This window comes from Peromyscus maniculatus, chromosome 4 (assembly GCF_049852395.1).
Source record: "Peromyscus maniculatus bairdii isolate BWxNUB_F1_BW_parent chromosome 4, HU_Pman_BW_mat_3.1, whole genome shotgun sequence".
Classification (NCBI taxonomy): Eukaryota; Metazoa; Chordata; class Mammalia; order Rodentia; family Cricetidae; genus Peromyscus; species Peromyscus maniculatus.
Window position 1 is genome coordinate 127,528,319 of NC_134855.1, and position 21,100 is coordinate 127,549,418.

Sequence of the window (21,100 nt, forward strand, 5' to 3'; positions counted from 1 at the left end):
TTAAAATCCTGAATCATGACAGGACACTAGTGGAATTCAGGTGTTTCTGGTACGTGGACTGCTCTCACCCAATGTGAGGTTGAACTGTTGACCTTGTGTACATCCTACTTCACAAATGAGTCTGTCAGATACACTAAGCCTATAGGCTGACGATGATGCCCCAACACTGCGGAGAAACCTCAGGTGACTGCCCAGGCAGCTGGCTGTTTCTGTCAACTCACAAAATTTTTTGGAAGTTGCTTGCATGCACTTCCTGTTTTTATTTTTGTTAGCTAATATTATTCCCTTCTTGGGTCTCTGAGGGAGTTGAAGATTAGTTAGTTATGGTTGAAGATTAGTTAGTTATAGTTGAAAATTAATTAGGATAGAAAGTGCATTAGATACATCTTGGATTTACCAAAATAGGATAGATAATGGAATTGTTTTCTCTGATTTGTCAAATACCTGTTTAGGTATTTATTACTTGTATATATTGTATATAGTTATTGTACTTTTGTATATAGTTTTTCTTTTGTTAGTTATAACCTTTTGCTTTCTTTTTCTTTTTATTAAAATAGAAAAGGAGAAATGTGGTGATAATCTAATTGTACTGAATTATTATTTTGATTGTATGTTAATAAATAAAGTTGTCTGGGAGTCAGAGCTATTAGAGCCATAGCAAGAGTGTGGCGGTGGTGGCACACGCCTTTAATCCCATAGATATCTGTGTGTTCAGGGTCAGAGCTATTAGAGCCATAGCAAGAGTGTGGCGGTGGTGGCACACGCCTTTGATCCCATAAGATCTCTGTGTGTTCAGGGATACAGTCAGCATTGGAGACATATGCCTTTAAGACCTAGGGGGCTGTACATTCAGACAGTGACGAGGCAGTTATGTGTTTGGGTTTACAACCAATGAGAAGGCAGAACAACATACTTTAAAAAAAACAAACCGACAGGAAGTAGCTCTCTTTTCGCGAAGCTGGGACAGCAGGAGGAAGGGTGAGATTTTAGCTCTGAGCTCTGACTTCTCGGCTTTCTCTTCTACATTGTTTCTGTGTTTCTTATTTAATAAGACGGTTGGTTACATCTACATATAACATTTTTATTTTTTATTTTAGACAAAAAAGGAATATGTGGTGATATTTTATTTGTGTTCTGATAAATAAAGCTTGCCTGGAGAATAGAGAAAAATACCAGCTTTCATATTAAACAGAAGTCAGGAAATGGTAGCACACACCTTTAATCCTATCACTTGGCATGCAGCAATCTGTCTGGATCTCTGTGAGTTCAAGGCCACACTGGGGAACAGAGCCAGGCATGGGAACGCATGCCTTTATTCCCAGTACCAATCATTGATGTCTAGAGGTCTGTACAGACAGACAGGAAGAGACAGAACTGGGCAGGAAGAGAAAGTGATATAGCTGGACTGAGAAAATGAATGAGAGAACAGAACAGAAAATCATATAAGCATGGGTACAAAGGAGTAGGTCTCTTTGGAAGTTGTGGAGTTGGTGAGGTGAGATTAGCTGTGGATTTACCTATTTCCCTGATCTCTCATGTTTTCACCCTTATATCTGAATCTGTGTTTCTATTTAATAAGACCATTTAGAATTTTGTGTGCATGTGTGGTTTGGATGTAGACAAGGATAACTAACATATATGCCCCTCTCCCAACTTGCCTGCCTCTTCTCTGTCTCAGTGTTCCTGTGCTTTGCCTTTAGGCCACTCTGCAGCTGCAAGTCCTCCACCAAAAGCTCTGTAGCTGGATCTCCAACCAAACACTCCATCTCCCTTTTTCGGGCATTAGTGATGGATCATTGCAATTTGGATTTGTAGTTCTTGTAAGTTTGCTCTATTGGAAATGAAAACACCTATCAATAGATAATTATTTTAAATTCAACTTGTAAACATTTGTCTTTGTAAATTGGGCTGAGCCAGTTCATATTTGTTTTAATACCAGATGTCAACCCTTATCACATTATTCTCATGTGATAGAATATATGTGAGTAAGGATTCCATGAAGACTTACTCACAATGTCCTATAATGGTTTACACTCTTATATTCTAGTCTCACTTTTCAAATAATAAGTTGTTATTGAAGCCAGATATTGATTTTTTTATTCTGCTTTCTCCTGTATAAAACATGAAATTTGTTTATCTATTCTCATGATCCAGCTCAACAATTCTGATTTTTTTTAAGCAAACTAGGTCTTTACTTTCTCTTGTGATCAATTGTGCATTATCTTTGTAGTGTCAGTGTTAGAATTGTTACAATCTTTTAGATATTCATGGGCTACAAAATAATTGTACAGATTCTTTTCATCAATATCTCTAGCGTTTGTGGTTTTATAATCTAGTACTGCCACTTTTTGAAATCCTCAAATCTCCAGTTTCAAACTTGGCTAACTTTTATTAACAAAGACATGGGCATCAGATAAATGTCATTGATCCATCAATGTCAAACAATAGGAATAGTTGATGATATCCAAGAATGGTTAAAAACATAAGTGGAAAGCACCACATGAGAAGTAACAGAATTGTCAGGAAAGCATATCATTAGTCAATACTCTAATAGGCAGATCTTTCCAAGTCACTGTGTGATACAAATGCGGGTCAATACATACACCCAATTGATCCCAGCAATATGTCTTCTGGATAGAGACTAATGCCAGACTAGAAAAGAATAAAAATAAAACCATGAGTAAGAATAACTGGATGCCCAGTATCCTTAATCAAACAAATTCTCTCAGGTAGGCACTTAATTTCTTCCCATGTTGGGCATTGTCTTTTCTTCATTGACTAGGATCACCTCTTGCACTATATTATACCCAGTTTTAGATTTTTCATTTGCTTCTTCAACTTCTGTATAGGCCTCCACTGATGGCTTCCTTGATGCTCTGTGAGTTTCAGACAAGGCACTCAGAGACTTAAAGTGACCTGTAATCTTCCTGTGGAAAAACCACAAACATACCATTACCTCAACACTAGCAAAGGATCAAGAACTCTTTCAGGATATACTGGTGCTGGCAATTTCATGCACAGAGTTGAGGACAATAGAGAGTTGTGTCTAGAAAAATGAATTACAGAATCTGCAGAATATGAAGTAGAAAGTTGATCCAAAACATCAGCAGGAGTTTATTTGCCAAAAGTAAGAGGAGGCCCAAAGTGAGTTGAGTAGAAGAGATGGAAGAGGAGTTTGGGTGATGTCAAGGTCTCATGCAATAAGCTCATTAAGTTCAAAATGACACAGCTTTATGAGACTAGGAAGATTCTCATAGTAAGTGGTCTCAGCACATCCAAGATTAGTGAGGAGAATGATACACTCTTGGGCTGTCTCATCTGCAACAGTACAGCAGAATGATGTGTAGGACTATGTAACAATGTAAGATAGTGGAAGTTTAATTTAAATGCCCTGGAGTAATGGCTTCGATTTTTATTTAAAAGGCCCTTTTTGTATTCAGCTCTGTGTTGTATAAGAGAAGAGTGGTCATTACCCCCTCTTTAAAAAAATAAATTAGAAAAATATTTTGTGATAAATTTTAAGGAAGGTCAAGGCAACTAATATCTCCTGACATCTTTTGTTAGTTAATCCTTGGTTGTGGTTGATCCACATGTATTGTACATTCTGTGGGCAAGTGGCACTTTCCTCTATAATATTTCCTGAAAAACAAAAATTGAATTTCATCTGTAAATTTTTCTGGGGGCATCTCCAGCCTATCCATTCACAGAGGAAACTGGGCAGTAGGAAACAACAGAATCAGTCACTATCCAGTAAGGCCTATTAAAAGCAAATCATTCATATAATGAATAATCATGAGAGAAGGATACATATTTCTTAAAGGAAATAAAATTTCAGCAATAAATTTTGAGACAAGGTAAAGCTATTGGCCAAACACTATGGCAATACCTTGCACTGAAATGTCTTCAAAGTTTCTATAGAATTAAGGGAAGGGAGGTTTACAGCAAAATGAAGATTAACCTGAGGATGAAGTGTGAATAGTGAAGAATGTGTCCTTCAAATCTAGCATCATAAGATGTCAAGCAAAAGGTACAGGAAAGAAAGAAGAGACAAGATATTAATTCCTCATAGGTTGCATGACTGTGCCATCAGGATTTGCCAACAGTATGATAAGAGATACCATTCCTTGACTATCTCTGCCTTAACATCCTTGGGAGTGATGTCATTGTTGAAACAATTGATGAGCAACAAGAGGTGTGGGGACATACACCATTGCTCCCATTATAGAGAACACATTCTTTCCCCACAAATAAAATTATAAGACAGAAGGGACATATGGTCAAAATTGTCCTTGACCCACATCAGAAAGAAAGCACTCTGACTGCTCTGCACTTTTGAAATACCCTGTAGTTGCTCTGTGACAGCCTACTTCAGGGCTGTTTCAGAGGCTTAATATTCAAACCTACCACAGATACATCAGATCAGTATCCACCAGACTCTGAAACCAGTTTTCAATTAGTTTTCTCCATAAGAAAGTTGTTGTCCCATCCAGTGAGGTTCAAACAATGTATCCAAATGACTGCACCAGATGAATCAAAACCAGTAAGAATGTGATTATTTCCTTTGGATATTGAGAATATTCTAAATAGGCTAGAGACTTGCTTGAGAATACTTTGGATATTCCTTGAGAAGAATGAGTCATAACTTAAATTTATTTTGTGTAATTGGCCTTAGAGATGCCAACCAAATCACAAATTCCCCACACAGTCAAGCGAAATTTAACTAATGAAAGATGTAACATGCATTGATGTGGGGAACCAATTCACTTGAGGAATATCCTGAGGCACCATTTAAGGTGTTAGTATATGATGGAAGGACATAGAGTGATCCAAGACAGGTGTCCCAGAATTAGCCTAGGAGAGGGAAACTATTCAGTGCTTCACAATTGGCTGTTCCCTTCGCAGGGAGTGTAAGTCAAGGCTGCTATTATTTGAAGGGACTGTGGTGATATTTTATTTGTACTGAAATGTTATTTTAATTTTATGTTAATAAATAAAGTTGCCCTGGGGTCAGAGCTATTAGAGCCATAGTGAGAGCGTGGTGGTTAGAAGAGCTAGGTAGATTTCTGTGTGTTCAGGGATACAGTCAGTATTGGAGACATACGCCTTTAAGACCTGGAGGGCGGTACTTACAGGCAGTGATGAGGCAGTCATGTGGTTGGGTTTACAACCAATGAGAAGGCAGAACAGAAAGATTTTTAAACAGGGACACAGGAAGTACCTCCCTCTCTCGGGGAAGCTAGGAGCACTGCAGGAGGTAAGATTTTATCTCTGAGCTCTGACCTCTCGGCTTTTCTCTTTTACCTTGGCTCTGTGTTTCTTATTTTAATAATACGATTGGTTACATCTACATCTGGCGCCCAACGTGACAAGAATCCATTAAAAACTGCTCAGGCCTGCCCTGCTAAACAGGGCCCCTGGCTGTAAAGCCAAGCCTTGACTCGGCTCAGAGGGAACAAGTGGCTGGCTTTAAGCTTTAGCCGGCTACCCCTTCGCTTTCACTTTCACTTTCACTTTCACTTTCGCTTTTGCTTTCTCTCTGTCTCTCTGTTTCTCTCTCTCTCTGTCTCTCTCTCTCTCTCTCTCTCTCTCTCTCTCTCTCTCTCTCTGGATTTACACCTAGGACTCTAGGTGGCTGTTTTGAAATTCGCTCGGATTTCTACTGTTCTACGCAGATTTGGTAAGTCATAAAGGAAACTATTTAAAAGACAAATTTTTTCCACATTTAAAAAAATGGGTTTCCTGTGTACATTGGAAGAAAATTGGGTTTTGTTTGAAATTTTAGGCAGTCTGACAATGGAACAACTATATGAAAAGATTAGTATTATGGGAATTATGCAGTTAATCACCATGCTTATTCTCATTTTACTATTTAAAAAGATAGTCGATTTAAGTGCCAGGATAACAGCTTTAGAAAAACCTGTTAATTTTAACAGTGAAGTTGGTTCAAGTTTGGATCATAAGGTTACAGAAAGAAAGCCTGTTTTCACACAATCATCCTTAATTTATCCTGTAACCGTACAGCAGATGCCTGATCAAATGGCTACACAAAATATCTAGGCTCCAATTGAACTGATGGATTTTAAAAGGTTTAAGGAGGCAATAGTATCTTATGGCATGCATTCCCCATATGTAAAGCAAATGTTAAACTCTTGGTCAACATATAATAGGATTATACCACAGGACTGGCGGGACCTTGCACAAGCTGTTCTGGAACCCAGCCAGAGAATTCAATTTCTGACTTGGTTTAAGGAGGAAGCTAGAAACGTAGAAACACAATGGAGGGATAAAGGAATACAAGTTTGTCAGGATCAGCTTATTGGAGAAGGCCAATATGCTTCAATACAAACACAATGTTTATATGATGTTCAAACCGTAATTTTATGTCGAATGGCAGCCTTGAATGCATGGGACAGAGTTGATGAACCAGGAAAAAAACATGAGTCATTCACAAAGGTTATGCAAGGCCCTAAAGAATCTTTCACAGATTTTTTAGAAAGACTGGCTTCAGCAGTAAACAGAATGGTCTCAGGATCAGAAGCTAGTAAGGCAATAATTGAAGCTTTGGCATTTGAGAATGCGAATGCAGCATGCAAAAGAATAATCAGGCCATTAAGGGCAAGATCTGCACCTTTGGAAGATTGGATTAGAGAAACAATTAATGTTGAGGTTGATGAGCATGATACGTGGGTAGGAGAAGTAATTTCAAAAGGTTTGAGGAGTGTTAGATGTTTTGGGTGTGGACAGCAAGGACATTTTAAAAGGGACTGTAAACAGGTCATTCCTAGAAGCAATGTTTCTTCAAGGAACAATGGCAACAGAAGGCCCCTTCCTTCTGGAGTATGCAGAAGGTGTGGTAAGGGAAAACACTGGACCAACGAATGTAGATCAACAAAGGACAGACAGGGTAATCCTTTGCCTCAGTTTTCGGGAAACTCCCGGAGGGGCCTCATGCAGGCCCCCATAGCAAAACCAGTTCAAACCTTTCCTGCAGCTGTAGAGGAAATCCCTGCTCTGAGCGATTAAATAACCAAATGACTATTGGAATAAATCAGGCTGGTCAGGATGATGAAAAAGAGAGAATAGAAAATTCAGGAGAAAACATAAAGAAAATTTTTTGGCAAACTTCTATTAATGAACAGAGACCAAAATTAACGATAAAAATAAATGGTGTTTTGTTGTCTGGTCTGGTAGACACAGGTGCGGACATTACCATAATTGCACCAGAATTTTGGCATCCAGCTTGGCCTCTTCAGGAGGTAAACGTTCAACTGTTAGGAATTGGGACATTATCTGGAGTGAAACAGAGTGCAAGATGGCTGGAATGTATAGGTCCAGAAGGACAGAGAGGAAAATTAAAACCATATGTCGCTAACATAGCTATGAACCTGTGGGGTCAAGACTTGTTGCAACAATGGAATACTCAGATTAAAATCCCTCCAATCTCAGAAACAAATCATAAACTAGCACATGTTTCTGAGAGAAATATTAGAAGGCATTATTTTGAGTGGTCACCAGCCATCCATATTATACAGGAACAGGGCACAACAACTGATAATCTTCCAAAAATACCAACAGCTCTACCTTTAAAATGGTTAACAGACAAGCCTGTATGGGTTCAGCAATGGCCTTTAACAACAGAGAAACTCCAGGCTTTAGAAGAGCTGGTAGAAGAACAGTTAAATGCCCAGCATATTGAACAGTCAACCAGCCCTTGGAATTCTCCTGTATTTGTTATTAAAAAGAAATCTGGTAAATGGAGAATGGTAACAGACCTTAGAGCAATTAACAAAGTAATTCAGCCGATGGGCTCTCTACAATCTGGAATTCCTTTGCCTACTCTGTTACCAAAAGGATGGCCTCTCATAGTTATTGATTTAAAAGACTGTTTCTTTTCAATACCCTTACAAGAAAAGGACAAAGAAAGATTTGCTTTCACAGTGCCTACTTATAATAATTCTCAACCGGTTAAAAGATTTCAATGGAGGGTCCTCCCACAGGGAATGTTAAATAGCCCAACTCTGTGTCAATATTTTGTACAACAGCCATTGGAAGTGATACGTAAAAAATTTCCTAAATCTATAATTTATCATTATATGGATGATATTTTACTAGCTGACTCAAATGCAGATACTTTAGAAAGAATGTTTGAAGAAGTAAAGAAAATTTTGCCTTGCTGGGGATTACAAATTGCTCCTGAAAAAATACAAAGAGGAGATTCTATTAATTATTTAGGATATAAAATAGAGCTACAAAAAATTAGACCCCAAAAGGTGCAAATTAGGAGAGATAGACTACAGACTCTTAATGACTTTCAAAGATTATTTGGAGATATTTCTCATCTACGAACTATTGTTGGGGTAAAAAATGATGAACTGACTAATTTGTTCAAAACCTTAGAAGGTGACAAGGACTTAAATAGTCCAAGAGAATTATCACCTGAAGCTGAGAAAGAATTGGCCTTGGTAGAAAAGAAAGTACATGAAGGGCATGTGGATCGTATTGATCCAAAGCTGGATTGCATTTTGGTTATTTTACCCTCTAGGCATTCCCCTACTGGAATATTAATGCAGAGGGAAGATATTATATTGGAATGGATATTTTTACCAAATAAACCAAATAAAAAATTAAAAACTTATGGGGAAAAAATCTCTGACTTGATTTGGAAAGGAAAATTGAGACTTCGTCAATTAGCAGGAATAGACCCAGCAGAAATTGTCGTACCTTTAACTAAGGAGGACATTGAAAAATTATGGACAGAAAGTGAACCTTGGCAAAGAGCTTGCAGTAATTTTTTGGGAGAAATTAACAGCAAATATCCCAAAAGCAACAGAATTGATTTTATAAAGAGAGCTGATTGGATCTTGCCTCGAATTGTACGGCAAAAACCCATATCTGGAGTTCGTACATTTTATACAGATGCCAACAAACAAGGAAAGGCAGGTTACAAATCAGAAAATTTAAGTAAAGTGGTACAAAGTCCTTATAATTCAGTGCAAAAATCAGAATTGTATGCTATTCTGTTGGTATTAATGGATTTTTCAGAACCTCTCAACATAGTAACTGACTCTCAGTATGCTGAAAGAGTGGTGTTACATATTGAGACTGCAGAATTTATCCCTGATGCTTCAGAATTAACTTCACTATTTATTCAATTACAAGATACAATCAGGAAAAGGAGTCATCCTTTATATATAACTCACATCCGATCTCATACTGGTCTACCAGGCCCTCTAGCACAAGGCAATGATGAGATTGATAAATTATTGATAGGAAATGTGCTGGAGGCCTCAGAATTTCATAAAAAACATCATGTCAATAGTAAAGGTTTAAAAAAGGATTTTCCCATAACCTGGCAACAAGCCAAAGAAATAGTAAAGAAATGTCCTACTTGTTCCTTCTATAATCAAACACCATTACCAGCAGGATGTAACCCAAAGGGTACTCAGAGGAATGAAATCTGGCAGATGGACGTGTTTCACTTTGCAGAATTTGGAAAACTGAAATATGTACACCACACCATTGATACTTATTCAGGATTTCAATGGGCAACTGCTTTGAGTTCTGAAAAAGCTGATTCTGTAATCACTCATTTGCTAGAAGTTATGGCCATTATGGGTATACCTGCACAAATCAAAACTGACAATGCTCCATCATATGTCTCTGTTAAAATGAAACAGTTTTTTGCTTATTACAATATAAAGCATATTACAGGTATACCACATAATCCTACAGGTCAAGCAGTTATAGAAAGGTCAAACAGAACTCTAAAGGATATGCTAAATAAACAGAAAGGAGTAACAAAAACCCCCAGAAATAGACTGCATAATGCTCTATTAACTTTGAATTTTCTGAATGCCAATGAGAAAGGAACAACAGCTGCAGAGAGACATTGGGTAATAGAAAAAACTACAGAATTAAATCAGCCTATATACTTTAAGGATGTGCTGACCTCAGAATGGAAGCCAGGGTATGTATTACGTTGGGGACGAGGTTTTGCTTTTGTTTCTACAGGAGAAGATAAGCTGTGGGTACCATCAAAATTGATAAAGGTTCGATTTGAACAAGAAAAACCTCTTAATTAGAGGAGGTGATAGTTCATCAATCAGCATGAACATCCAATTTAAACTAACTTGTACCTGTAACACATGTCTTTTCATTTAATCAGATAATAACTTGCCAAAAAGGAACATCCCCAAAATTAGTCTTGGGGGAAGGTTTTTGTTTTTGTCTTTTAGGAGAATGAAGGTTAAGGAATCTGAAGGACACAAGACAAATGAGACAACTGAAGAAAAGGGACAAATCATCTATCTCAGGAAACAGAGTATATTGGAGTATATGGCATATGGGTATATATTATCTAAAAAATTTTATGTCTTCTTAAATGTTTGTTTCTGCTTTTCTCTAAAGATTTAACACTATTGGTTTTCTAATAGTCCCAGTTCAATTAAAATTTAAAGCTGACTTTGGAGTTGGAGAATGGCTCTCTCCTTCTTTAAACTCAAGCATGTTGTTAAAATGAAAATACAAACTCCCTGTATCATGACAGAATAAAAGAGCCATTTTCTGCTATGGGACAGGACAAAAGCCAAATTAATTAAGGGACTATTCTATTACTAATCTCAACTCTTTGATTCTATTCTGATTCTTTAAACTTTTCTTAAAGTATAAATTTTATATCAAAATTTACAAGATTGATATATATATATATATACATTTTAAACTTTGTTAAGATATGAATGGTCATATAGAGTACTAACTAATTCTAGAAAAAAGGCTTCAGTTAGCTGCATATATATGTCTTTGTGTTCGAGTCTCTTATCAGTTTTCTGCAGGAAATCACGGCCAGGCCTAACATCAACTGAAGTCTCCGGAAAGAAGATGGGGCCCCACAACAACAACAACAACAATTCCACGTGGACAATAATAATATCACTGAACTGACAAACATCATCTACTGATCAGCTTTGAACTACAAGGTGCTCAGAGCAATTTTGAGATGACTAGCTGAGATGATCCAGTCTCAAAGACTACTTGAATAAGGACTTGAGATAAACCCTGAACTTTGGCTTTATACATAGACTGGATAATAAGGAAGGATATAGTTATCTTTCCTAGAATTTGACAATTAACCTAAATTTTTCTTTCAGGATAAAGATAACTTCGCCCATACCCAGCAGGAAGCAATTTTAAGAATGACGCCCACATTCCCAAAGAGGTGGTGTGGGGCGGGTGGTTTTTTTTGGTTCTTTTAATGGGTTTTGGGTCTGGGATAATTTTCATTATTTAGGGGGGTAGGTTACAAGTTGTCAAGGGTTAGGAAAAAGGCTAAGCAAAGGAGATTAGATTTAAGGTTCTTGTTTTTAAAAAAAAAAAAAGAAAGAAAGAAAGAAAGAAAAGAAAAGAAAAGAAAAAGACAATTACTAGTTTTAAATACTTTACATTATTACCAACTATTAGGATATAAAGAAATGAAAGTTAGTAGTTAGACATTACAATAGAAATTGTAGTCATATTAGATATGTTTTAAAAATTGAGCAGATATATTTTAGACAGGTCATCTTCAAACCCTTCAGAGATCTAACGAATATGGCATTTAAAATATTTTAATAACTTAGAAATTTTTCTTTTTTGAGACATGTCAGCTCCTGGCAGTACCAATCTACTTCAGAGAAAATATGGGCATTGAAGAAACTGCATATGGAGTTAATTTTCATTGTGGCAAAAGTTAGCCACTGGACAACAAAGTATCCTCAAATCAACAGGACAAAATGGACAGACAGAACACGAAACAAAGGACTACCGATTCCTGCCAAAACAAGTATGGTTATGGCTTTATCAGAAGGCATCTTCTGAGGCCAGGACAATATGGCACCATCCCTGAAGTGGCCTTCACAATCTGGAAAAGGTACAGTGCCCTTTTCTTTGAAGGCAGCTGAACAGGCAGTGGGCCGATGGCTTCTGTTGTGCAATGGAACAGCAACTGAAAGCTCACGCCTCTCAATAGTAGACTGGCATTTAATAGAGGGATGTGGAGAAGGGCATGCTTAGATGAAGCCATATATACACAGCCAAGAAGAATGGACAGCTGAATTCAAAAACCATCAACAATTTCCAGAATTTAAAATCCTGAATCATGACATGACACTAGTGGAATTCAGGTGTTTCTGGTACATGGACTGCTCTCACCCAAATGGAGGTTGAACTGTTGACCTTGTGTACAACCTACTTCACAAATGAGTCTGTCAGATACCATAAGCCTATAGGCTGAAGATGATGCCCCAACACTGTGGAGAAACCTCAGGTGACTGTCCAGGCAGCTGGCTGTTTCTGTCAACTCACAAAATTTTTGGAAGTTGCTTTTGTGCACTTCCTGTTTTTATTTTTGTTAGCTAATATTATTTCCTTCTTGGGTCTCTGAGGGAGTTGAAGATTAGTTAGTTATAGTTGAAGATTAATTAGGATAGAAAGTGAATTAGATACATTTTGTACTTACTAAAATAGGATAGATAAGGGAATTATTTTCTCTGATTTGTCAAATACAAATGGACTAGACATCGTTTAGGTATTTGTTACTTGTATATATTGTATATAGTTATTGTACTTTTGTATATAGTTTTTCTTTTGTTAGTTATAACCTTTTGCCTTTTTTCTTTTTATTAAAATAGAAAAGGGGAAATGTGGTGATATTTTATTTGTACTGAAATGTTATTTTAATTTTATGTTAATAAATAAAGTTGCCCTGGGGTCAGAGCTATTAGAGCCATAGTGAGAGCGTGGTGGTTAGAAGAGCTAGGTAGATTTCTGTGTGTTCAGGGATACAGTCAGTATTGGAGACATACGCCTTTAAGACCTGGAGGGCGGTACTTACAGGCAGTGATGAGGCAGTCATGTGGTTGGGTTTACAACCAATGAGAAGGCAGAACAGAAAGATTTTTAAACAGGGACACAGGAAGTACCTCCCTCTCTCGGGGAAGCTAGGAGCACTGCAGGAGGTAAGATTTTATCTCTGAGCTCTGACCTCTCGGCTTTTCTCTTTTACCTTGGCTCTGTGTTTCTTATTTTAATAATACGATTGGTTACATCTACAAGGGACTGCAGCAAGCCTGATGCTGAATTTCCAACTAGGGGCTATAGGAAAAAATACTTTCAGTTTGAGATTGACACTAAAATCCCAGGCCTTATATTTCAGGCAGTGACAGAAACACCCTGACTACACAGTGGACTATGTGAGAGCTCCCTCTTTACCTTCAAGTAGGTATGTTTAGAGAGGTGTACTCTACCAAATGCCCGAGCTGAGCATGTTTAAAATAGCCACACCTTCCAGAGGCCTCCCACCACACACACACACACACACACACACACACACACACACACACACACCTTATACTGCAGAAATATTTTTTTCTTGACAGTCCCTTAAGGGCCTGGGAATAACTACTCCTTGCAAATAGGAGGGCCTGAACATGCACAGAAATAAACACAATCAGAAGGATTTTCTTTCTTTTGAAACGCCATGTAGCAACTGGGTATGCAGTGTTGGCATTTTCATAATTCGGTTGTCCCACAAGTAAAGTTCTTGATTTCAAAGGGCAAATAACTGTCTAGCAAAGGGTAGAGACAAAGACTTGATATTGCACATTTGGTCATGAAAAGCTTTTCAAACTTCTTCAGGGTCCTGGCCTGTAGGTGGCAGTCTCTGCAAATATTGTTGAGCAATGGCATTAAGTTGAATAGAGACACCAAGAGGGTAATTCAATTGATAGTATCAGTGAAACTTCCTTCTCCACAAAGTGCCTAGACACTAATGGATACAAACTGACCATTACCTAAAGTTTTCTTAGCAGGTTACATGATACTCTACAAATTCACTTTTTCATAGCAAATAAGTACTCCAACTTAACAAGCAGGTGCCAGATTCTGTCAAGTGGTAAAAGGAAGCACCTCTGTTGTAAGACAGGACAGTTTACCAGAGATATAGCAAAAGATTCTTTGTATCTTTAACTCTGAAAACAATTGTGTGAATTATTTTCCTGTTTTAAATGAAGAGGTTGATGAACACAATTTCCTCACTCCTGCAAAGTGATAGGGAAGCAGTGAAAATCTGACATATCCTGTACTTTCTCTTTTGCCTTCAGAATCTCGTGTTGAAATAGAGACAATCCCAAAACAAGCATGCTTTTCTACACAAAACACATTAACATGAAGCTCTGTCTCACCTGGTGTCCACAAATGAAGGTCAGAATGCTTTAATGGGGACTCTATTAACTCTCTATAATGAAGGAGTATGTGGTCTTGGTTCAGTTAAATGGTTAGGAGCCACTTCAAATGACCTGATAACTGTACCATCAATATCTGAAATATCATGTTTTATGAATTTCCTGTTTAGTTTGACAAGTTCCTTTAGAACAAAATGACTAAGCTGTGGTAGAACACAAGAGAATAGAGGAAGCTCATATGGAGAGGAACCAGGAGCCTGGACACTATCAAGTCTACCCTATTCACAAACAGCCATAAACATACTTCCATCCATGAAGTAAGAGCTTTTAGAGTGAATGTTGTTAGTGTGTCTTCTAGAGTCAGAGTAGCATCTCTGTGACCTGAGACCAAGGGAAGCAATATTTTTATACATGGTGCTTAAATAGGATGAAAAGAGAATTTCTTTACTAGAAATGGGCTTTAGGATGGGGAGACTTCAAGGAAGAACAATAGTAGAAGAGAGGTTGGATGAAGAAGAAAGGGGAACAGTGAACAAGGAAGGGTTAAATGGGGGATGAGGGGTTGGCAAAGAGAGCAAGACAGGAAAAGGGAGGAATTTCTACCAGTAAAGGCCACATGAAAAAGTAGCACTGTGCGAGTTTCACGTATGTACATGTAAAGGTATATGTTTGTGTATATAACCTGAACTCTCAAACTACTGCAGAGGATCCTGGTTCCTGCCTTTAGGAATTTGCAATCATTTTCCTGGATTTGACAGCTCAGAAGATGCCCTCTGAAATATGATTCCAGGTGAAATAATTGTTTATCTCATGGGAATAGAGTTTCAGGAAAGCTGAGGTCTGAGGGGAACAAGAAACAGCTTTGTCAAATAATGTGTGAATCTTGAATACGGGACTTGGCTAAAATATGATCTGCTCAGTGATACTTAGGCCTCATGTTTCATACAAGGTCACAAGTCTAGTTGACAGAGGGTAGGGTAGATACTGAAGCATTTCTCGGATGTGTCCTTCATAGAGTGCTTCAGAGATGGGGTAGCTCTAGTTTTCTTGAATCATTAATTGTTAATATTTTTATCCCTTCTCAGATTATTTGTTCCTGCTGGACACTATTGCATTCTTAGAAATATGTATTCACAACATCAAGCAGTCCAGGCTGGTGGGAAATATTAGGAGTAGATAACACTTGGAATTGCAAGTTCTACTTAGTCTTAATCCCATATGAGAGTCCTGCGACTTCATCCTTGTGTTGCTCCAATTTTGACTCTTGAGGGTGACCATTTACAGAATTTAGCCTTAAGAAAACTAGGCAGAAATGTGTTTTTCACTGTGACAGGTAAGTTGTAATGTGTTTTATGCACCACAACCAAAGATGATAAAGAAGTAATGAAATAGCAGAAATGTATTAATGACCTAGGCTACATGTATGTTTTATCTGAAATGAAGCAGAGATAAAAAAAAATCTCATGAAGACTTAAATGATGTCTCTGTGGTTAAGAATACCTGGTGTTATTCCAAAGGAAAAAAACTGAGCTTGTTTCCCAGCATGCAAGTCAAGCAGCTGACAACCCTCTGTAACTGCAGTAAGTGTATTCAGTGCCTCTAGACACTGGGGCCACTGCACACAATATTAGTCACCTTTTGAGAGTTTATTAGGTGCATTTCTTGCTAAGTTGATAAAAAAGAAACTTTCTGCTTCATATCATTCGTTGATGGGACTCTAATTCAGCAGAACTAAGCCGTTTTTACAGTGTGAGTGCCACCCAGATACCATGAGCTCCCCAAAAAAAGAGAAGGGTATGGGCAAGGGGAAACCATAAGGTGAATGTGTGTGTCTGCAAGTCACTCATTATTAGGGTAGAAAATTCATGACTTTTGGATTGGTAGCTACTTAGTCAAGTTTGCCTCCACTACTTTGACCTGAGATTTTGAAGCATGTTACAGATGCCATATCATCATGATACTAGAACACAGAGGCCCAAAAGCATTGGCAAACAATGTGTCCCAAAGTCCAGAATGTGGAAAAATGCTAAGAACAAATTATAGTGCTGAAAGATGAGCAAATATAAAAAGAAAATGAAAAGTTGTTTTCGCTGCCTATTCTTACCACAAAAAAAAAAACCCACCTCAAATCTAGGGACAAGGTATGACACAGCAGACATTCAGAGTTAGAAGACAGACTAGAGTCTAGGATTAAAGCTGTCATTCTCAGCAGCAACATGTCAGCAGACTTGGCTTCACACACACTAAACAGAAGCCAAGGACAAAGGTGAGAACAAAAGAGAGCAGGTGATGTAAGAACAGAGGGGGATAAGGATGAAAGGAAATGAAAGTTCATTGAAGTGAAATAACCAGAATAAATAAATATTAAAAGAAATAATCAATTAATCCTCTGAACAAATAACCATTGCGTTGATAGAGTACATGCACAGAAGTGCAGAAAGTACCTTCCCTTATGGATAAGTCACTGTTGGGAAAAATACTCTTCAAATAGATTTCTTGCGAACACATCATGGGTTACTAGTACTTTATCCATCATCACAAAAATTATTTCTTGAACCAGTTTATTTGAGAAAGTTTTGTATACCTACAACTAAACAATATAATCTAAAAGGATTTTTTTGTTGCTGATTTTGTTGGTGGTGGTGTACAAAAGGCTGTCAAATGTAACTTCTAAGCATCCTGTAAGTACATTTTCATTACAGATTGTAGATGACTCTCCTCTGTGAAAAGATCATCATAAGAGAAGATGGAATTACCACCCCATGAATCAATTTGAAGAAACACTGCTATGTTTTAATATTTATGTTTTTCATGGCAAATTTCATGCTAAGTGTGATTCATTCTCAGAGATCAAATGATCAGATAGCCAGTGACATTATCTAATGTCCATCTCTTTGTAATTAAAAGTCAACAGAGTCTGAAACTGATGAGTTAGTGATGAAATGGAGCGGAACATATGGAAGTACTGGACTGTATAGCCATGGACTCTAATGCTACTGAAGAAGCAAAGCTGTCCAATTATTGTCTCACATACAAATGTACAAGATTAGAAAAGTTCTAACACCGACACTACAAAGAGAATGCGCAGATGATCACAGTGAAGAGTATCATTTACTCTAAAGCATTACATTTGTAGAGTAAGATTAAGAGAAAATATGGGAAAATTTGATGTTTTGGTCAGCAAGAGTGCTGAATTCAAAAACTCATGTTTGTCTTGAGCAAATATTTATCATTTGATAAATGAGAATAGAATGTAGGTTTAATAAATTACTAGAGAAACTTTCTAAATAATTTCATGGTGGTCAACACTCACATTTATTATATCAACTCAGAAGATGAAAAACATATTTTAGGGATTACAATAAATATGACTAGGCTCAGCTAAAGTTAAAATGTAAATGTTTACAAGTTGCATTAAACATTAATATTTACTGATAGAGGTTTGCAGTTTCTATGAAGCAAACTTACAATAACTACAAATCCAAACTAATTGATGCCACACTCTATGGCTGAAAAAGAAAGACTGAGAGTTTGGTGGGGATTTAAGCTACAGAGGTATCAGGAGAGGGTTTCCAGCAGCAGCAGAGTGGCCTCCACACCCTCCAGGTAAAGGCACAGCACAAGGACACTGAACATGAGAACAATCAGGTAGGTCAGGGGTCATATGTATTAGTTATCTTTGGCAACAGTCAAACCAAACTCATAATGTGACACTACAGTTTTGTCGTTCTAATATGCTATATTCCTAGTAGACTCATATGTTCAAATATTTTGTCACCAGTAGACATTTTTTGTTTGTTTGTTTTTTTTAAGTAAATTTATTTTACAACATCATTTAGTTCAACATAATAGCCACAGATTCCCCTGTTCTCCCACTCTCGCCCCCCTCCCCCTCCCCCTCCCCCACCCCCCATTCCCACCTCCTCCAGATCAAGGTCTCCCCCGAGGACCGGGATCGACCGAGAAAGAAGAGCGTTTATATGAGCGAGAATTGTTGAAGCCAAGGTTGGATAAAGCACAGGGACAAATAACCAAATGAATGGAAGCACAGGATCTATGAACCAAAGGCTGAGGGGCCCCCAACTGGATCAGGCCCCCTGAACGGGTGAGACAGTCATTTGGCTTGATCTGTTTGGGAGGCAGCTGTGTGTTGTTGCCGGGTCCTGGGCTAGTTGCATGAGTTGGCTGTTTGAATCCTGGGACCTATGCAGGGACGCTTGGCTCGGTCTGGGAGGGGGGGACTGGACCTGTTTGTTTGTGTTTGTTTTTTATTGTAGTTTGTCCATCTGTTGATTATATATATATATAATATATAATATATATATAATATATATATATATATATATATATATATATATATATATATATATATATTCCCCAGATTTTATTTTTACCTTTGCTTTTTTTGTTTTATTTTATATCTGTTTCTAGGTGACTGGTTTTGATACTATGTTCTCCACTGCTATAAGGGAAGCCACCTACAGTAACAGCTGTAGTGAATGATTTGCCATCATTTCTGGTGTTAATTTGCATTATGTAAAGCTCAGAGATTGTGCTACTGATTTGAAAAAAACAGTTTATAGCTTTATAGAGTGAAGGATATACTTACATAGATAAACAAGTAGGAAATGGGAATAGGAGAAATACAGGATAAATTATGAAAGATGATGTAAATATATGTATTAGAAGCATAAGAACTAGGACAGAAAATGTTTTAATAATGTTTATTTGAGATTATAATATAATCATATGATTTTTCCCTTTTATGTTCTTCCCTTTAAACCCTCATATATCCTTACTCTCTTTCATATTAATGGCGATTTTTTCATTGTTGTTATGTGTGTATGTGTATTAATATAATATGTGATCTTCCAGTCTATATGATGTTACTTGCATATGTATGTTTTTAAAGACTGATTTCCCTCATGGATCAATGTCCTTGGATCCCCTCCAGCTAAAATATCAGATAGTTGGAAATAACCATGTGAGTGTCTGGAATTGAACTTGGATCATCTAGAACAATCAGTGCTCTTAACCACTAAGCCATGTATGCAGGCTTCAAAATTGATAGAGAAACAACAGGAAAGCTAGGGAGAATTCCCCATAGGCCACTAAGAAGAAATAAATATGAAAAAAAATATGCCTTTTACACTAGCCCTAGAGGTCAGAGGCATAGAGAGGAAGCTCAAAGATTTATGTGAAATCATGTTCAGTACAAAGCAGCAGCTCTAGGTTCAGAGGGCATTCAATCCCAGGATTTTATGTTCACAGGAAAGATTGCTTTAGAAAACTGTTAGCAAAATGACTAAAGAAAAGTGTTCCCAGGAATGGAAATTTTGCTGGGGAATGAGCCCACAAATTTTCTGTCAGGCTGAAATATAGTTCCAAAACTCCAAATTCAGTATAAGACATTACTTAGGTACATTATTATTATACAATTTATCACAGCTATAAAAAACATGGTTGAAAATGAGTTCTGAGAAGTAGAGACATTGCTTTCCTAAATATGGTCATCAAGTTCTTAGTCCTTTAAAAGTTTTCTGTGGAGAAATGGGAAAGGGTTTTCAAGAGTGGGATAGAAAAGCCTTCAAACACTCTAAGAAGATCTTAATAGTCCATGGTAGAAGGAGTTTGAAAAACTGGAGTGTTCAGGGAGTTATGAACAGTGGAAGCTTGCCTTATAGGATATAAGTGAAGAATAACACCAACATTTAGAATATGATGTAGCCATGGAAGTTATAATAGTACAGAGAATCTGGTGTATTCAATGTGTGCTCTGACAACTCCAATGAGGCTGAATTTCAAGTAATGAATTAATGTGTTAGGCAGAGGAAATTTCAACATTGTTTAGCACTAAATCAATGTCATCGTTATGACACTCATTTTATATCTACCCTGGAAAGAACAAGAAGTTCGATAGTAAAATACCAAAATAAACATGCAGTTTGTTAAGGTAAACAACATGAGCATGTATAAAGTCACACCATTGAATGTTCAGCCAAAGAATCTGTGATTGCTTCAAAGAAACCTCAGGCTCTCTACTTGGACATTAGAAAAACAACTCTGTGAACAAGACCAATCAAGAGAAAAATGTGGATTAATTTGAAAAGAGAGGGTCTGAATTGAGAATGTATTTTCAGGCTTCTTGTCAAAAGAAATTCTCCATCTTTTATGTCTAACCATTGCATGTCCCCTCCCTTGGTTTCTTCCTGAATATCAACATTCTGGCCCAAATCAGACTTAAAAAAATGGGATGCCTGTAATCTCACTACCTGAGACAGAAGGAGGAAGATTGAGTTAATTTGATGCAACACTAGCCTGACCTATATAGCAAGTTCCACACTAGCCAAGGATGCCCAACCATAGTATAAACATAAAAAAATTCAGAGTATAACTGTTATAAGCCATTGATAGAAATTTAATTAAAGCAACTAAATACAAACTAACTTGTTTTTCTCACTTATTGCTTTTCTATAAAATCGCCGCCTGGTGATATCACTATGTTTACAATCTGAAAGGTTAAGTGAAAACTCAATGTAGTAGCTTTTGCTGAATTTTCAGTTGACTATATAAGTGTGGACATTGACATTTCTTCCATATGTGACAATGAATCCTTACAATTGCCATCACTTGTCAATTTCAGAACTTATATTGTATTTCCTAAAAACATATTGTAACTCAAATTACTTGCCAACTCCTCAGCCGATCCTGATGTTTCATAATATATAGATGAGAGAGAGAGAGATTTAACTCAGCAGCCTTTACAATCAAATGCCTTTCTGCACTTAAAAATCCCAAAGACAATATAATCTAGACTCTTTGTGTGATTTCCCCCTTTGCATGGCTTATTTTTATATTATTTTTACTGTCTCTTTAAAGACTTT

The 21,100-nt window shown here is 37.2% G+C and overlaps 1 long non-coding RNA gene across 1 annotated transcript; it reads left to right on the forward strand.

Moving 5' to 3' along the window:
- The first annotated feature begins 13,092 nt into the window (after positions 1-13,092).
- On the forward strand, positions 13,093-20,607 carry LOC121828890 (uncharacterized). Its single transcript, XR_013050848.1, has 3 exons — positions 13,093-15,006; positions 16,919-18,321; positions 18,648-20,607. It is a non-coding gene; the product is annotated as an uncharacterized LOC121828890 (long non-coding RNA).
- Positions 20,608-21,100: the final 493 nt, after the last annotated feature.